Here is a 19612-nt window from a genome sequence, read left to right on the forward strand (position 1 = left end):
GTGCCACATGGCCTGCCCACCTAAGTCTTTTTGATTTAATTATTCTAATAATATCTGGACATGAATACAAATTATGTAGTTCTAAATTATGTAACCTTCTCCACTCACCTGTCTCCTCATCCCTTTTAGGTCCAAAGATTTTCCTAAGGATCTTATTTTCAAATACTCTCAATTTATCTTCCTCTTTCAATGTAAGGGACCAAGTTTCACACCCATATAATACTACAGGCAAAATTAATGTTTTGTATATTTTAACTTTTAGTTTCTTAGATATTAAACGAGAAGATAAAAGTTTATGAAGAGAGAAGTAACATGCATTTCCTGAATTAAGCCTACTTTTTATTTCCTCTTTAATATAATTTTCATTTGTTAATATTACTCCTAAGTATTTGAATTTGGAAACTGGTTCAAACGAGTTGTTATCAATAATTAGATTTTGATTATTACCTAACACTTGGTTTCGGAATTTTACTTTCTGTTTCACTGGTGCATACTTTTATCATACTAACAAGCTTCTTAGGTATTCCAAACTCGACTAATATATTATATAGTTTATCTCTTTTGACCGAATCATATGCTTTTTTGAAATCAATGAATAGCTGATGGACATTTTGATTATATTCCCACTTTTTTTCAAGTGTCTGTCTGATGTGAAAAATTTGATCTGTAGTTGATCTGTTACGTTTAAATCCACATTGATAATCACCTATAATTTCATTAGCATATGGGGTTAGTCTTGTTAAAATAATGTTAGATAATATTTTATATGTTGTTGAGAGTAGAGAAATTCCACGGTAATTATTGCAGTTCATTTTATCACCTTTTTTAAACACAGGAACAATTATCGATTCTTTCCACTGTTGAGGGATTTCTTCTTTATTCCATATTAAACAAATTAATTTATGAATTTGACATATTAATGAATTTCCACCATATTTAATTAACTCAGCTGGTATTAAATCAATGCCAGGTGCTTTGTTATTCTTTAGCCTTTTAATAGCATCTTTAACTTCAGTCAAGTTAGGTTCTGGAACTAAAGGTTCTGCTGTGTGTACTTCATTCACTTCTGATTTATCTCCTACATGGACATTTAAAAGGTCATTAAAGTAGTTCTTCCATCTATTTAGAATATCACTTGGGTCAGCTAGAAAATCACCGTCTTTATCTTTTATCAAGTTTACTTTAGGTTGCCACCCCTTTCTAAACTCATTTACACCTTTATATAAATCTCTGATATTTTTATTTTTGCTGTTTGTTTCAATTTCGTTAATTTTGGTTTTCAAGTAATCTCTTTTTTTACTTCTAAATGTGCGGTTAACTTCTCGCTTTATTCTATCGTTTATATATTTTTCATTTTTCTATCGTTTTATTTCATACATTTCTTATGCTGGTAAGAAATATCCCTAATATAACTTAATTCATTTAGGGTTTAAAGGGAAAATATCAAAATGTATTTAGAATTTAGCGTAATCAATAGGTAGTGTAGGTGATGGGATACTAATTCATGCCTTTCACATTCAAATTTCGTTGAAAATTCTCAGAGGATTCAGCTCCCTCCAGTTTGCAACACTGCGAATGAACGTCGCCCCAGACAATGGAGTGGGGAAATGTGATGTGAGGTGCGCAAACAATGGATTGCAGCGTCTTGTTTTTAAACTTGTCAAGTTATATCCACGTCTCCCTTGAGTGCTTGAAAATTCTCAACGTACCACGTGAGGCGCTCTGAACTTATTTTGCATGCCAAGCGAATACAACGTCAACAGTGTTCAAGTGACATCACAACCAATTACGGGAACAACTCACACAGATAACGCCGTATAATTAATTACCTATTCCATTTCCCGATTTTGCAAAATTTACAATACATAGACAGATGGAAGGAATGAAATCTCGAACGGTGTATCAGCTACCTCAGTGACCGTGGACACATGTTTTTTTCAACGAAGATTTTAGGTTCGAGTCCTGACTTCGGCATTACTGTTATTTTGTAAGTGTCCCTTCGTTAATATCATCTAATCATCATCGCCGAGATTAACAAGAAAGTGGCAGAAAAGTAATGGAAAATGAGTAAATGCAAAAATACCAACCTTAACCGGGCAAAATCCTGGTACGAGGTCTATAGGTGGGTTTCATGTGACGTCAGTATGCGCACAGCCGCCATGTTTGCGGCTAATTTTATTTGTAGTTTGCAAGGAAATATCCACCACGTAGCGTTCGTTACATCTGCACCAACTGAACGTTTGTTTCAATCATGAATGTTTATGTTAGTATCTACCGCCCGCCCGCTTGAATTCCGTATGCGTTCAAGCGCCGCAACCTAATTGCGGCACACTTTAGATCCAGAATTGCGCACACTTTAGATCCAGAATTGCGCACAAATCTCACTAATCTGTTTTGCCCACGGATTTTGATCCAACGTTGCCACTGAAAAAAACTTTTTTTTTCGTTAGACAAGAAGAGAGGGAAATTAGGTTAGGTTAGGTTAAACACGACAGAAGTGAGAACGGCTTGAGAACATTTTACATCTGGCAACATAGCCTCATTCTTTGTGCGCAATCCTGTACATTGTGTCAGCTTGTCAACGGCTTATCAGATACCACTGATAAAACCGGAAAAGTGTGCGCAATCCCGCTGTAGCTCTTTCCAGAACTGGCCTCAATCATGGCTGCTCGAAGCCACAATGCAACAGTTTGTGATGAAGGTGAAACACACCTATAGAAGCTGATTCACACCTGTTGTCTACCAAACAAAGACAAAAATGGATAAATTCCGAGAAAAGAATTGAAGGAAAGCTTAATTTTGTCAGGACGATAGTAATACCTAGGGCTAGAATTTTGATGCAAATGCATCTTTTTTTGGTAAGGCAGAAACATTGCATAAATAGATAGGAACGTGTTTTACACGTAAGTGAATTAATTGGGATTCCTTTGTTAGGGATTTTTTTTTGCATTTTTTGACCTTTTTGGAGTAAAGGTCATTTTTTAAACTTTTTGTCATTCTTCAGCCTTTTAAAGGTCATCTTATGCATTTTTCTACATTTTGGTGAAAGAAGGGGCATTTTACATACAAATGTAACCCTTTGAAGGAGAGAGGTTCCCGACTCTCGTCTCATTGCCTTCAGCGCAGTTCTGAACGACTGTGTTTGAGGAAACAAAGAAATTCTGTGCAGTATTGTTGACAGAAGCTGTTCTGTAACAATTCGGCTCAGACAGTGTGATTTCCACCTCTATCAGTAAATACATTGTCGCCATACGGATTATTGTAAACAAACAAGGGGTACAAAGTTTTGTGCTCTGTATTGGACATTTTGTCTGGGAAGCAATTTGCACTCTATGGAATTGAAAGTGACTTAACAGCAAGTGATATTGTTCATTTCAAGTACGCTCCTCTTGTGTCGGTGGAAGCCGAGAGAAATTTTTCCGTGTATGAGGCTCTCTTGTCTGAAAACCGACAATCATTCACTTTTGAAAATTTGCATATGATTTTCGTTGTGTACTGCAACTCAGTACTTAAGGTGTAAAACATGACAAAAGGTGAACTTTCTTACTTGTACTTACTACCATACACAATGAACAAGTGATAGATACTGTAACGTTAATATGTAATTTGAATTTCTTTTGGTAGTTTACAAATTTGTCTTACAAATCTTTCATAATTTTTAGGTCATTTTTCTAAGTTTGTAGGGCATTTTCTTGCATGTTAGGTCATAAATGAATTTTTTGGTAATTTTAAGGTAATGAAAATCCTAGCCCACAAACGTTTCTGCCTGTCTTCCCTACTAAAGAAAGTCACGTGCTATATTAGCATTGTGCAACACCGAACATTTCGTGTAAACTGAAGATTTATTGGGCTAATCTTAATTAATAGTGTTTTTTTGTCTAAAGAATAAAGATATAAAACTCTTATTTTTCTTCCTAGATGGCAGAAATTATTTATATTAAATGTTTGGCAACAGAAAGTATGGAAAGCTAAAAAGTATTCATAAATATTAATTTGATAATTTTATTCTGAAGTATATACAATAAACGAGTCTTATGACTAAATTTTCAATAGGAAATTTTACTTTAAGATAACTTTCTTTTATATATAAACACGTAATATTTTGATGATTTAATATTCTTGGCAGTCTGGTTAGAATTAGTCATATTCAATGTCATAAATTTTTTTGGATAATTGGCGCTAAGAAATCAAGTGCATCTGTCGTATTTTCATCTGAAGGAAGCAACGGTGAGGGCATAAAGTAAGTGGCTCGGAAGTAGGCCCGGACTCGATTAGCCTATCTGTGCATGGAGTAGAGTGGACTTAAAACCAGTGGCGTAGCGGCCGCCCCCGTAAGCCCCGAGGTGTAGGGGTCCCACAATGCTCTCTCTCTCTGTGCTCCTGAAATTTTACATAATCCCAGAAATTAAACAAATAGTGTCGCTTATTTAAAAAATGAACAGAAATCTGGTTCCTATTAACATATGACGACGACGTCTGCGATAATAAAACAGTGGCGTATTGTCTCAGCCAGAGGGGCCCGGGCTACTTGACATATGGGTCTCCTCCGAAGTGCAGAATTAATTTACTTGCTCGCAGTGGCCATTGATAGGAAAGTATCCCTCATCTCATACCTTTATGGCTACTCAATTTCTCGTAAATGTAGTACAGTTCTGAATCCAGTAAAAAGATTTAGTTGCTCAACCAGTCGATGCCTTACTGCTGCACAATAAACAATCAAACTTGATAATGCATGACCTTTTACCAGTAATATTAGTTTCAAACGTGATATTTAAAATGTAACGTCCCACAAACTATTTTCAAGGGGGCCCTAAGCTTCAATACGAATTCGAAAACAGATCTCAGATAAATTTCCCACATTTTCCACACCTGTTACGTTTTACTTTAAAGGGGCCTAGAAACTGAGTGGAAGGTGGGGCCCAGGGGCAATTATCCTTTACCCTTCTGTCAGGGTATATATAGTATATATAGTAGTTGTATTGGCTATATTATTGGCGCGATAAAGTATGAACCCCCCTCAAGCAGATTCGCCCACACTTAAAACTAGCTCAACATGCCCATATGAGCTTTTTGCTCAAGTGTGGAACCCTGTCTAATCCAAGATTTTTGTAAAAATGCCCTCAAAAATTTCCTGAGAAAGTATGACCCCCCTCAGATTGATTTGCCTATACTTACAAAAGGCACTTCTGTGAGATTGTTGTCCATAAATTTGTTAAAAATATGCTCTCTTGATATTTTTTATTGGCCACACTTAAAACTAGGCCAAGATACACCCACCTACACACATATATACACATACATACACATACATCCATAACCACCCACACATACCCACACCCACCCACACCTACCCACATACACCCACACATATTTACTTCCGGTTCACTTCCGGTCCACTTCCGGTCCACTTGTGGCCAAGTTGTGGCCTATTTCTGGTTTATTTATATTGCATCATGCTGTGCAACAAATTATTATCCAGTATAGAGTTTTGATTTGAACCCCAAGAAATTTTATATAAATACCAAAGCCAAAAATATTAACACACACACACACATACACATACACACACACACATACACAAATCACACTGCTGAACCCAACTGATATTTTTTATTAAGTATAGAGTTTTGATTTGAACCCCAAGAAATTTTATATAAATACCAAAGCCAAAAATATTAACACACATACACACACACATACACACACACACACACACACAAATCACACTGCTGAACCCAACTGATATTTTTTATTAAGCATAGAATTTTGATTTGAATCCCAAGAAATTGTATATAATAAACAACAACAAAAATGCCAAGTCAAAAATATTGTAATCAATGCAATAAAAATATATCCAGCCCCAATTGGGCTAAGCACCAAAAGATTTGTAATCCAGACAAATACAGAACTCCCACAAAAATATGCCCCAAATGCCATAGAAAATATAGCATGGAATATTTCACATATAAACATAAAGATACTTGTTCTGCACAGTCATCAATATTGCCCCCACAACCATCTACATCTGGTCTGAAAAGGAAGCATGAAGCACCTGTTAATGCTGGACCTGCAAAGCAGCCACGCTATGAACCCATCCATAGCAGTTTTAATGCCCAACTTAGGGATTACCGGTTTGTATCAGAGCCAAGATGTGGTATTAAGAATTTTTTGAACAATATAAATCCTGATCTGCAGGCAATTCTAAATGCACAAAATGGCTCTTATAAGCTGTCCCTCAAATTGTTTACACAATATAAAAAACCAAATGGCACAAAATTTACACAGCCCCACATAACAGAAACTGTACCGGTATATTCAAATGCAAATTCAGACAAAATAATAAGCAGTTTGATAGATCAATTAAATATTAAACACTCTGAATTTGCAGCAAAAGAGTCAGGATGGAGCCTATGCGGATCTCCACACAAGTTATATGTTAATATTTCTGAATTCAGCCTATTACAAGGATCTACATATCTGCTATTACCTGCCAATATTAAAAACAAAAGAGCCGTGGTTAATATTGAAAATAATGATGATAAATGCTTTTTGTGGTGTATTTTAGCTGCTTTGTATCCAGTTTTAAGGGATCCAGAAAGAATAAGTTATTATAAACAGCATGAACATGATTTTGATGAAGCAATGGAGGGTTTAGAATATCCAATGTCTATTCAGAATATTGATAAATTTGAAAAAAAAGGCCAGGAATATCAATGATAAACAATTATCTATTAATGTATTTACTTGTTCCACTGGCCGTGGCAATTGCTTGATAGAACCTCTCAGAATCAGTACATTTGATGATGATTCTGCTATTCCGATTGATTTGCTCTTCATTGAAGAGGATGGTACATATCATTACACTCTGATACATAATCTTGAAGCTTTAGTCAGAACACAACTAGACAAATCCAATACAATATTCAAGTTGTGTAGAAGATGTTTAAGTGTATTTGATGGCAGGAAAATGGTGAATGGGGTTCGGGAAGTAAATGCAGAAATTGCCAAAAACAAGTTAATTGAACATTTAAAATACTGTGGCAACTATAGACCTGTTCATATGGTGATGCCTAATCCAAGTGAAAATGCAAAATTCAAAAAGTTTGAAGCCTTGTTGGAACACCCAGCATATATAGTCTGTGATTTTGAATCAAATCTCAAACCTCTTGCATTCTGCAATCCAGATCCTGAAGAATCTTCAATTACACCATACCAGCTACATGAACCTTCCAGTTTTTGTTATGTGATTGTACAGGATGGTGTTGTTAGTAAAGAATATTCATACATGGGAGCAGATGTCATCAAAAAATTTGCAGATAGAATAGAAAATGAGTGCCATGACATAGCATCTAACATCTTATTAAAATCAAAACCTATGTTGCCTTTAACAGAGAAACAGATTGAAGATTTCAACAATGCAGAAAAATGCCCGGTATGTAAATCTGAATTTTCAGATACAAAAATCAAGGTGAAACACCATTCTCATACACATGGTAAATTCAAAATGGCCCTGTGTAATAGGTGTAATATTAAGATCCAGAGACCAAAATTTGTCCCCATATTTTGCCATGGAGCATCCAATTATAATTTCCATCATTTGATCAGATATGAGGGGTTTGACAAGCAGAATTTAAATATTTTAGCTGAAAATGATGAGAAATATATATCTATTAGCAAAATAATTAAAGTTAATGGTGTTCCTATTCACATAAGATTTCTTGATTCCTACAGAATTTTATCTGCTAGCCTGGCCACACTGGCCACTCAATTATCTGATGATCAATTCAAAATCACATGTGCTTTGTTTCCAAATCAGGACCTGAAATTAATTAGGCGGAAGGGTGTATATCCATATGATTATGTTACAGATTTTTCTAAATTTGATGAGTGTTCTCTGCCACCACAAGAAGAGTTTTACAGCAAAATCAGAGGATCTGGAATCACTGATGATGATTATCACCATGCCCAGTTGATGTGGAACAATTTAAAATGCCAGACATTTGGTGATTATCACATGGCATATTTGAAACTTGATGTGACCCTCTTAGCTGATATATTGCAGGCATTCAGAAAATCTTCCATGCAAAATTATGAACTGGATCCAGTATATTTTTACAGTGCCCCAGGCCTAGCATGGGCTGCAATGTTTTTAAACACTAACATACAATTGGATCTTATCCAAGATCAAGACATGTATCTGTTTATGTATAAGAGGAGGCATGGTGCAATGTTCTCAGAGATATGCCAGAGCAAATAACAAATATATTCGTGATTATAATCCAGCACGGCCATCAAATTATATACTGTATGTAGATGCAAACAGCCTGTATGGTTATGCCATGATGGATAAACTGCCATATGCAGGGCTTGAATGGGTTGAAGATTTTAATATTGAAGATCTTAAGGATTTTGATGACAGTGACTATGGCCTCTTCTTAGAGGTTAATCTGACAATTCCAGATGATTTACACAACAAATTTTCTGATCTGCCCCCAATTCCTGAGGTTCAGTGCTCACCTGGCTCTAAACAGAAGAAATTGATGATGACTCTGGAGCCAAAACAGGGTTATGTCATATATTACAAAAACCTCCAGTTCCTGATGCATCATGGTGTTCAAGTGACCAAAATTGGCAAAGTTTTGAGGTTCAGGCACTTAAAATGGTTGAATCCATATATTGATACAAACACAGAGCTTCGAACATCTGCAATGAGCCAATTTTGATAAGGCCTTGTTTAAATTGATGGTCAATTCTGTATATGGCAAAACTATTGAAAATGTCAGAAAACATACCGATGTTAAAATAATTACTGACCCCAGCCTGAGCAAAAAATTGGTTGCAAAGCCTAATTTCAATTACAGAAGAATTTATGATGAAAATATGGCACTTTTCAACATGAAAAAAACAAAGATTAAGTTTGATAAACGTATTTATGTGGGGGCTGTGATATTGGAATTGGCCAAATTACATATGTTAAAATTGTATTATGATGTGCTGAAACCTTTTTATGGTGATAGTGTAAAATTGATGTACATGGATACGGATAGTTTTGTTCTTGATATTAAAACAGAAGATGTTTATCAAGATATGTCCCAGCCTGAATTGTTTAAATACTTTGATACCAGTGAACATACAGAGATTCAACACCACAACAAAAAATTGCCTGGCAAGTTAAAAGATGAGACACTTGGTGATGTTATTGTGGCATTTGCTGGGTTAAGAGCCAAGATGTACAGCTTTGAAACACGTAGTGGTGTTGTTGCCAAAAAGGCCAAGGGCATTGGCAGAGTAACTGTTGAAAAAGAGCTTGAATTTGAAGATTACAAAAATTGCCTCAAATCATGTAGCACCATCAGAACATCAGAATCCAGAATTCAGAGTGTGGATCACTTTTTGACTAGCAATATTGTAAGAAAAGTGGCTCTGGACCCACATGATGATAAGAGATGCATTTTGTCATGTGGAATACATACATTACCATGGGGTCATTGTGATTTGAAAAGTGGGAATCAATGCCCAATTCCAGAGCATGATTTGAAATAAATAAACATGCCTATGAACTTATTTGGGTTCAAAAAACAGGCTATTATGGAGCTGCCAACACCACAACCCTCTTCTGATATGATACCTAAACTAAGTGGCTTGTTAATTATTCATCTGAACAGCATACTTACAGATGTTGATGATGAAACAGGTAAAACATTGTACATATTTAACAATAATTTAAATCATTACCAATTACCTGTAGGTGGGCAATTGCAATTTATTACAACCCCTGAGGGTGATGTTAAAATTTCAGTAGGGAGAAATATTTACAGAATTAAGCACTCAAACATGATTTCTGGCACTGTATATACTGTTTCTGCTGGTGACTGCTTATATATTGAGGTCCCTGGATCTTATGACAAGCTTATACCCTTTTTTATAGAATTAAGAATCAGATACTCAATAATAAATAACCACTAAAACAAAAATGCCTAATGATATATTTGGCCATACAAGACATGAAGATCACAGTGATGAGATTCTGATGCTTGATGTCAGAGTCAAGAAATTAAGAAGTGATTTACAAGCTTTACAAACCACACTCAATGCCAGTCTTCAATTAGAAATTACAAATTTGCAATCACAATGCATGGACCCTCTTCTTAAAATTGATTCTGAACTCAAATTGCTGCTTCAGAAATATACTGATTTGGCCACATTGGATAATTTTCAAAGTTTAGAAGAAGCTGTAGCAGCTCTTCAAGCCAAATTTAAGACCCAGGCCACCAACTCTGAGCAATTGAAACAACAATTGGAAGAGCAAATAAATAATGTCCAGGCACAGCTCCAAACAATTGTCAAAAGCATAAAATCACAAGAAGATTTTGATCTAGTGATTTCCACTCTAAAGGAACAGATTCAATCACTCCAAATACCTAATCTGGGCCCTCTGAACAATGCCATAGCCGAGGTTAAAGAAAAAATTGAGACACTTGAAAATTTTATGAACAATTTGCCATCTTCTGATGCTTTAAGTGCAATAACTCGGAGTGTAGCAAATATTAAGCTGCAACTTGAAACATATGAAGATTTTGGAAAAATTCAAAGTACCATAACCCATCTTGAAGGTACAATAGCAGCAGTGCAAAGTGATTTGGCAAATGTACAAGAAACTCTAGAATCCCGCCTGCCTGGGATTGTAGATAGACTTGTCAGTGTCCAGCAACAAATCACAAAGCTTGAAAACCTCAACACTGAATCTGAGCTATCTCATTTTCATCATTTGATCGATGATATCCAAACAAAACTTGAAATTTTACAACAATCAACACCCTCTCAGGCAGATATAGCCCTGCTCCAAAATGCTATGCAAAATGTGGCTGATGCTTCTGAATTAAACAATGTGAAATTAGCACTTGAATTTTTGCAAAATACTGTGTCAAATCTGCCCACATCACAGGAACTTAAAAATATTAAGAGAGCTGTGAATCGCATATTGAAATCAGAAGATATCAAGAATATCCAGGCAGAGATCAAACATCTCACTCAGACAGTGGCCACTCTTCCAACCAATCAACATATTAATGAATTGCATGCCCTGTTTGAGGATATCAGAAGACAGGTCCATGATCTTACTGCTCAAAATTCAAAATTGGCAGTTGTTGAAAATTTGCAACAAATTGTAGCTAATATCAAGCAACAGCTAGGGACCATGGAATCCAATCAAGCAAATGCTCTGTCTGTTTTTGCCACCCAGCTACAAGAAATTGTGCAACAATACAAGAAACTTGCTGTGGACATAAGAATCAAGCCGGGGCACGATGAGATTGTTAGGACCATCAATGAGCATCTTGAATCTGTAACAAGCAGATTGCTCACAGCAGAAAAAGAAATAACAGGCATAATCGAGAATCCAAAACATACAGTAATTCTTGAATTGTACAGCATCCCCAACAAAGAATATGATTCTCCATTTACACCAGGTGGCAAAATATATATGCTGTCCCCTGCACAATTTTATTACCAATTTTTTGTTGGGGGCACATTGAGACCAATCAAGATCAAATATTGGCTTCAACCACAGGCACACCACTACCCTACCTTATCAATAACAAATGCTGATAACAAAGTGAAAATCACCAGTGTAGAATTGGAGGATTTTACAGATCCCAATACATTAGAAACAGCCTATGCTGAAGATGATGGCTCTCTGGAATTTAAAATACAAATAGGGGACAAATTATATTTAGAAAATCCTGCAGTCTCAGCTGCTGAACATCCCATAGTTGCAATATTCTTGTTTACATATTATGTCTAGACAAATTATTGTTGATGAATTACACAGACAAGCCAGACATACTTATAAGAGACTGCCAGTAGTTACAAAAGGCATAGATGATTTATGGCAAAGCGACTTGATTGAAATGGCAAGTGGACAGTTGAAAAACTTAGACAAAATCAACAAGGGCTACAAGTATCTACTCACTGTAATAGACACATTTTCAAAATTTGCCTGGGCTGTGCCACTCAAATCCAAGACTGGAAAATATGTTACAGAAGCCATCAGAACAATCATCAATCAGAGTGGAAGATCACCGCGCTATTTGCAAACAGATAATGGCAAAGAATTTTATAATTCAGTGTTTCAACAATTTATTAAAAGCCAGTCAATACAACATTATTCGAGTTACAGTGATCTCAAGGCCTCAATTGTAGAGAGATTCAACAGAACCTTAAAAAATCTTATGTATAAACAATTTACCCTCCAAGGTAATTATAAATGGATTAATATTCTTCCAGAACTTCTACATAAATATAACAACTCGGTCCATTCCACAATCAACATGAAACCCTCTGAAGTAACTTCATCTGATGAGCAAAAATTGATCAGCACTGTTTATTATCCTAAATATCAGCCAAGAACAAAAAAGGCCAAATACAGGGTGGGTGATCAAGTAAGAATCAGCAAATATAAGCACTTATTCAAAAGAGGCTTTACAAGAAACTGGAGCACTGAATTATTTACAGTGGTTCAAATTAAACCTGGGACCCTTAACACATATATAATAAAAGACCACCGAGGAGAAATTCTCAAAGGCAGGTTCTATGAAGAAGAGCTCAGCAAAACTAAACAACCTGACACATATCTCATAGAAAAAATCATCCGCAGAAAAGGCAACAAGTTACTTGTCAAATGGCTAGGACTTCCAGAACACAGCTGGATCGATGCAAACAAAATAATAATATGAACACCTGGGATGTTATAAAGAGGCTGCCAGAACCTGAACAGCAGAATAAGAGAAATGGAAAATTGCTGCCTGATAATATTAGGTGTCTTATTGTTGGGCCATCTGCTTGTGGTAAAACTACACTAATGGTTGATAATTTTTCATTGGCACCCAACTGGTTAGACTGGAAAAACAGGCACTTGTATATCTTCTCTAAGAGCTTGGAACAATTAAAATATCAGCAGCTGATGAAGCTATATGATGGACTGGATATTGCCACTTTTGAACCAGATGTTAAGCCACTTCATGAATGTCTCGATAATTCTGTTGTTGTGTTTGATGACATTATACTGGATAATCAAAACAAGGTTAGGAATTTTTTTACACAGGGCCGACACAAAAACATTGATTGCTTCTACCTGGCACAGACTTTTTCAAAAATACCCAAGCAGCTGATCCGAGACAACAGCAATTTTATGTGTATTTCATCAAGACCATACCAACCTCAAACACATACATGATGAATATGTAGGTGGGGACTTGAGCTACAATGATTTTTCTAAGTTTTGCAGCAGGTGCTGGAACCAGGACAGTTATGGGTTTGTCACAATTGATATGACAAGAACACCCAATAGTGGCAAATACAGAAATAAAATCAACAATTTTCTAGACATTGAAACATATATAAATAAACATGAAAAGGCCAATCATTGATGATCTTAAATTAAGAGATTATCTTGTAAAAAGATTTAAGGGATGGAAATCAGAGAACCGAGGAATTTATGAAAAACACAAACAAACAGAACAGCCCATAATTGATGCTATTGGTGAATTAGGTAAAAATATCAAAACTGTTACAGAGCAAAATCAAAATTTGATCACAGAGCTTGTACCTGTAGCTGCAAGGAACATATTAGATTATCCATTCACCCCACTTTCCAGTATTCATAAACCTAGTCCTGTTGCTCCTAGAAGAATTGAAGCTACTCAGGATCCTATTGAATTGGGTCTTCTTGCTCAAAAATATTTAACCACACCTAAAGACAATAAAGATGAGGTTTTTGGTTTATATGCTGACACAGAGCTTGATGGTAGCATCATACATAGAATTGGCAATTTCAGAGTAACATTTATGGGAGATGATCTGATTGTATATTCAGAATCTCGTCGTGGAGAAAAAGGTGCTTTTGTTAAGTACCCCGGAACACCTGGATTGTGGGAACTGATGACTAGGAAGAGGCCTGGCAGCTATACAGATCAAGATTATGAATATTACAAAGAAATATTAATAAAATCAGATGCTCTATACCAGAACAATGATCCCACACAAAAAAGAGTCAAGTCGAGCAGTGGGGCAAAATACAATAATTTAATCAAGCCCATATGGTCACAGATCAAGACTGGCAGTGGAATCAAACAATACAACACCCTGCCTAAAGAATTTGTGTGGGTTGATGATGTCAGGAAACTTGTAGATAGGTTATTGGTGATAGCTGGGGAGGAAAATGTTGGGAACCACAATTTTTACAATGAAAAGGTTGGAATTATGGACATGATAAGCACAGAATTGTCTAATTTTATAGTGAATGACACTAAGGGGATTGGATATCTCATAAAAATTATTAATACTCTACCACCTAAATTTTGGAATATTTCTGAGGTTCGGGGCCTGGTTAATGACATTATAAACAAGCTGCCATTTGAACTACACATTCCAGGCTATCAGTATTGTGGTCCAGGCACAAAATTGGACCATAGATTAAACAGAGGTGATCCTGGTGTTAATCCTCTAGATGCTGCTTGTAGAGACCATGACATAGCATACAACACACATTCTGATCTTGACAAGAGACATGTTGCAGACAAGAAATTAGAAGAGGCTGCATTTGGTAGATTTGTAAGCAAAGATGCTTCTTTAAGTGAAAAAATAGCAGCATTGGGAACCACCATAGCTATGAACACCAAACAAAAACTGGGGTGGGGGTTGTGAATATGTATATAATAAACCTACAATGAAGGCCAAGGGTGTTATGTATCAAATACCTTATGCAGGTCTCAAATCTCTTGGGTCTATTGATAGCCTTTTGACCAAAAAGCAGCGCAAGAAAAAAAATTCTTGTATTGCAAAGGGCCATGGTATGAAATTGTTGCTTAGTACCCCCCAATTAAAAAAATTACAGCAATCAAGAAAAAAATCACATGTGGGGGGATTTATATTTACTATCCCTGCCATCTTAGCTGCTCTCGGGGCTGTTGGGAGCTTGGCTGGGGGATCAGCTGCCATAGCAAAAACAGTAATAGATACCAAGAAGAATAGGGCAGAATTAGATGAGCAGAGGCGCCATAACCTGGCCATGGAGAAACAGGGCAAAGGTGTTAAGAGAGCCATGAATAAGTTTTAAAAAAACAAGAGCCGCTTACAAACCAAGATATTGAAGCTTTAATCAAGCCACTGGGCATCAAACATTTTAGAGGTGTGTACATGTCTGATTCTTTACCGGAACAACCACTCAACAAAGAGTGTGGCATTGTTAATTTGGATAAGTACAAAAATCAGGGCACTCACTGGATCTGTTATCTTAAATATTTAAAAAATGAGGCATTTGTATTTGATTCATTTGGAGGTGTTCCACCTGAAAATTTAATAAAATATCTAAAATCAGCTAATTTTTATTACAATAATGCCCGTGTTCAAAACTTCAGAGATGTTAATTGCGGACATTTGTGTTTATCTGTTCTTAGATATATGTCTCAAATAAATAAACCATCAATTGAAAATTTTCAAAAAGCCTTGTGGTATCTGAAACATCATGGGGGTATTCCATCTCACCAGCCAAAATTCAATATTGAAACTCAGATTACATGATGACATAGTGTATCCCAAAACAATAGCTCTCAGAGCATTTTACGGCATGTACTTGATCCCTAATATTACACACCACAACAACACAATTGCAGTAGGGGAACAAAAAATTGTCATCACTCCAGGGCAATATAATCTGTCCACTCTAAATGCTCAATTACCCAGAGGTGTAGTGTTAAGTCAAAATTCTGTCAGAGTAGAAATTGTATCTGCCACAGAAACAGTGGATCTGGGTACTATAGGAGAGCTGTTAGGCTTTGAGAACAACACAAAACTTGAACCAGGCATCAAACACACTGCTATGAATATACCCAAATTCTTAGCCATAGAGACTCTGAATATTCATTGTAATGTGGCTGAGGGTATGATCACCAAATCAAATGGCATAGGCACTCACAAACAAACTGGCATCATTGCAACATTCAAACCTAACTCTGAATTCATGGAGCCCATTATCTACAATCCATCCCCAACATTATATTTTCCTGTGAGCCATAATAGAATAGATTATATTGAATTGATGGTCACTAATGAAAAAGAAGAATTAGTTGATTTTGCTGGAGCCACAACAACTGCTATCATAGAGATTAACATTTAAATAAAAATACATACAAGAATAAAATGGAAAATATTTAGAGTTATGAGCTACAACCATTCCCCCCAAACAGGAGGACATTTGCAAATTTAAATCAACCCAACACAGAGATTGAGGTTGATCTTGATGTAGGGGATGGCTTTATACACCCCCACAGAGCAGATCTATACATCAAATTTGATGTTGTAAAACTCGATGGTACCGATTATCCGGCAAATTCAAATATAAGATTGGTAGATAATTTTGTGCCACATCTGTTCTCTGAAATTGTTCAGAAAACATGGTGTTGTTATAAACAGAGTAGATTATCCCGGCATTACCTCCACAGCTTTGGCCACACTAAAATTATCCAAAAGCGAGGCTTCTTACTACAAAATAGGTGGATTTGAGGCTGGTGATAAGATATTATCTAAGAACCACACAGTGCTGTTCCCCATGCGCCTGTTGCCAGGATTCTTCTCAGATTACAAAGATATTATGTGGAAGGGTGGTTTAAGAATTACATTTAGAAGAGCTGCCAATGATAATAATACTTTGATGAGGTACAGTACATTAAACTCTACAGGGGAAGCTCTGCCTAATACCCTACCAGATGCAGGCAAATGCATTATTCAGACTATGGAGTTAAGAATCCCTGTTGTTGAGTATGAGGCCAGTTATGCTCTTAAATACAAAGCAGATATAATAAAAAATCCACAGATTCCCCTACAATTTTATACATATCAATGTGTACAGAAGCCCGCATCTGGTACATATTATGAGTTTGATGCTACAAATTCATTCTCCAGTATACAATATGACATGCCTGATTTTGTAGTGGTATTGTTTCAGACTGGAAGACACAATAATCAGGAAAAAAATTCAAGCAAATTTGATAACTGCAACATCAAGAACATATATCTTAAAAATGGCAGAAATGAGGTATTTCCTAGAGAAAATTACAATTTAGACATGTCCAAGGATGATTTCCTCAAATTATATGAGGCATTTACAGCATACAAAAGAGTCACTACAGGCAATACTGACATGTATTACACACCAGATGAATTCAAAGCACAGAGACCCATGTTTGTAATTAACACTTCAAAAAGGAAACAAGTTGTGGTGAATGACAGGACAAACATTAAAATTATCTGTGAATTCCATGAGGCATTACCTGATGACACCATATGTAGTGTTATTCTTATAGGTGAAAAATCATATGTTTATGATGTAAGAAATGAGAGGGTCACAGAGCAATTCTAGAGGGGCTCTGCATATTACATTGTTTTAATATTAGATAAACAAATTGAAGCTGGTATCCAATTGAACTTAAACCGGAAGTAAATATGAGTGTATGTGTGGGTGTGTATGTGGGTGGGTGTATGTGGGTGTATCTTGGCCTAGTTTTAAGTGTGGCCAATAAAAAATATCAAGAGAGCATATTTTTAACAAATTTATGGACAACAATCTCACAGAAGTGCCTTTTGTAAGTATAGGCAAATCAATCTGAGGGGGGTCATACTTTCTCAGGAAATTTTTGAGGGCATTTTTACAAAAATCTTGGATTAGACAGGGTTCCACACTTGAGCAAAAAGCTCATATGGGCATGTTGAGCTAGTTTTAAGTGTGGGCAAATCTGCTTGAGGGGGGGTTCATACTTTATCGCGCCAATAATATAGCCAATACAACTACTGTTTCAGTTAAATGCCACCGTTATTTTGGAGGATTTTGGGAAGTTAATTTTTCATGCATATTAAAATTTTCTGGACCTTTCTGTCGAACCATTTCATCTTTTCCAGTGGATTACGATTTTGTGATCTACGGTGCTCGGTGTAAAAATTCCTATAGCTGCGAATTTGCTTGTTCGAGTTTGGGAATAGAAGGAACTATGAAGGATCCTTACATGGATCATCTTCAAGACAATGCATGTAAATAGGTGCAGTAGAGAATGCTTATGCAAATTTTCCTAGCTTCGGGAGGGGTACTTCATGATGTTTTCTTAGCTGGGGGATATCATCCTATACGTCCTTTCCACCCCCCCCCCCCCGATACACACTTCGAGCACTGATGGTCTATTAATAATACGGTTCTTGTTTCACGAAAAAGTCTTTAAGAAATATCAGTAGTCTATCGAATAGAATAATAACATTGAGGTCCACTAACACTGTGTCCGTGTGGCAACAACCTTTTTGGGGATCCAGTCCTTCGAATCGGCATTTCATGGAGTGACAATTTATTAGTGAATAGAGTCCCATCGCCGCTTTATTATCTATCTCTCAAGACAGAAGTCCAGTTCAACTCCCATAACTGAAATGATCAGTTTGCTTCAGTTACTCACTATTAGTATTAAAGCCTAATGTGAGCGGCTCTTACGTTGAATGTTGGCCTGACGCAGCGAGGGGATGGCTTTTTGGGCTGAAGGAGTATCCATTTCAAAGTCCAAAAGAGGGATATTTACTATCATTTAAAAAAAAATCCCTCAAAACAGTATTTTTTTAATATCTGTGTATTATATGTAACCTATTTTTTTTTTTTTTTTTTTAAATCTGTTTCACGAACTAAATATTTGACTGCGTGAAGCCTTCGTCTCCTCCAAAAAGAATTCTGGCTGTGCCGTTGTGTTGAAGTAAGAGAAGATTTTCCTAATTCCTTCTTCCAATTATCAGAGATTTTATCCTGATTTAGTTTCGAGAAGCTATTGAACTGATAAATAACTATAAGTGGATAACAAAAAATGGAAAGACTGGGTATTTAGGGTATAATTTCTTATACAAATGGTGGGGGGTAGATAACTACTATACATCCGTCCCATTTTGGCATCATATCGATAATTCTTTTTACACTGAACGGAACCCCAATATTTCACTTGCGGAGGGCCCCAGACAACTGCGCTACGCCACTGCTTAGAACACAAATAAACTCAACACTCAAATTAACAAACAGTATGTTACTGGTGAAGCTTGTGAACAACCAGAAGCCCAGAAAGTAGAATTAAAGTAATAGGATTCCAATTGGAAATAAACACTACTATTTGCGTTAGGAAAGGAAACTGACAATCTTGATTACAAGTTTTTACTGCGCACTTACCAGGAAAATGAAAGCTGACACTTAATTGTGTACACCATGAAGCATGATAGCTATGCGAATCCTTGTTGTAATAATTTCAGGCTGCAGAGGGCAGATGCGTCGCAGTCACGGCTTCAACTTTAAGTAGAACTGGTCTAGTCCAAGTTATAGGATAATAAGAAAGAAGATTATAGAGCGTGAATTGCGCTGCAGGATGGGCGAAAGAAATCGAATATGAGCCCGTAAAGCAGCAAGAGGAGAGCGGAGCAATAGCTGAACACGTTGAAGAACATGCACGTTCAGTCGATTGGTGCCATAAAAAGTGACGAACGGACCAATGTTCAGAAATGATAGGTTGATGGGAAGAAAGAGAAGACATGGCAATGGAGAACT

This window comes from Lepisma saccharinum, chromosome 11 (genome assembly GCF_977018435.1).
Source record: "Lepisma saccharinum chromosome 11, izLepSacc3.1, whole genome shotgun sequence".
Lineage (NCBI taxonomy): Eukaryota > Metazoa > Arthropoda > Insecta > Zygentoma > Lepismatidae > Lepisma > Lepisma saccharinum.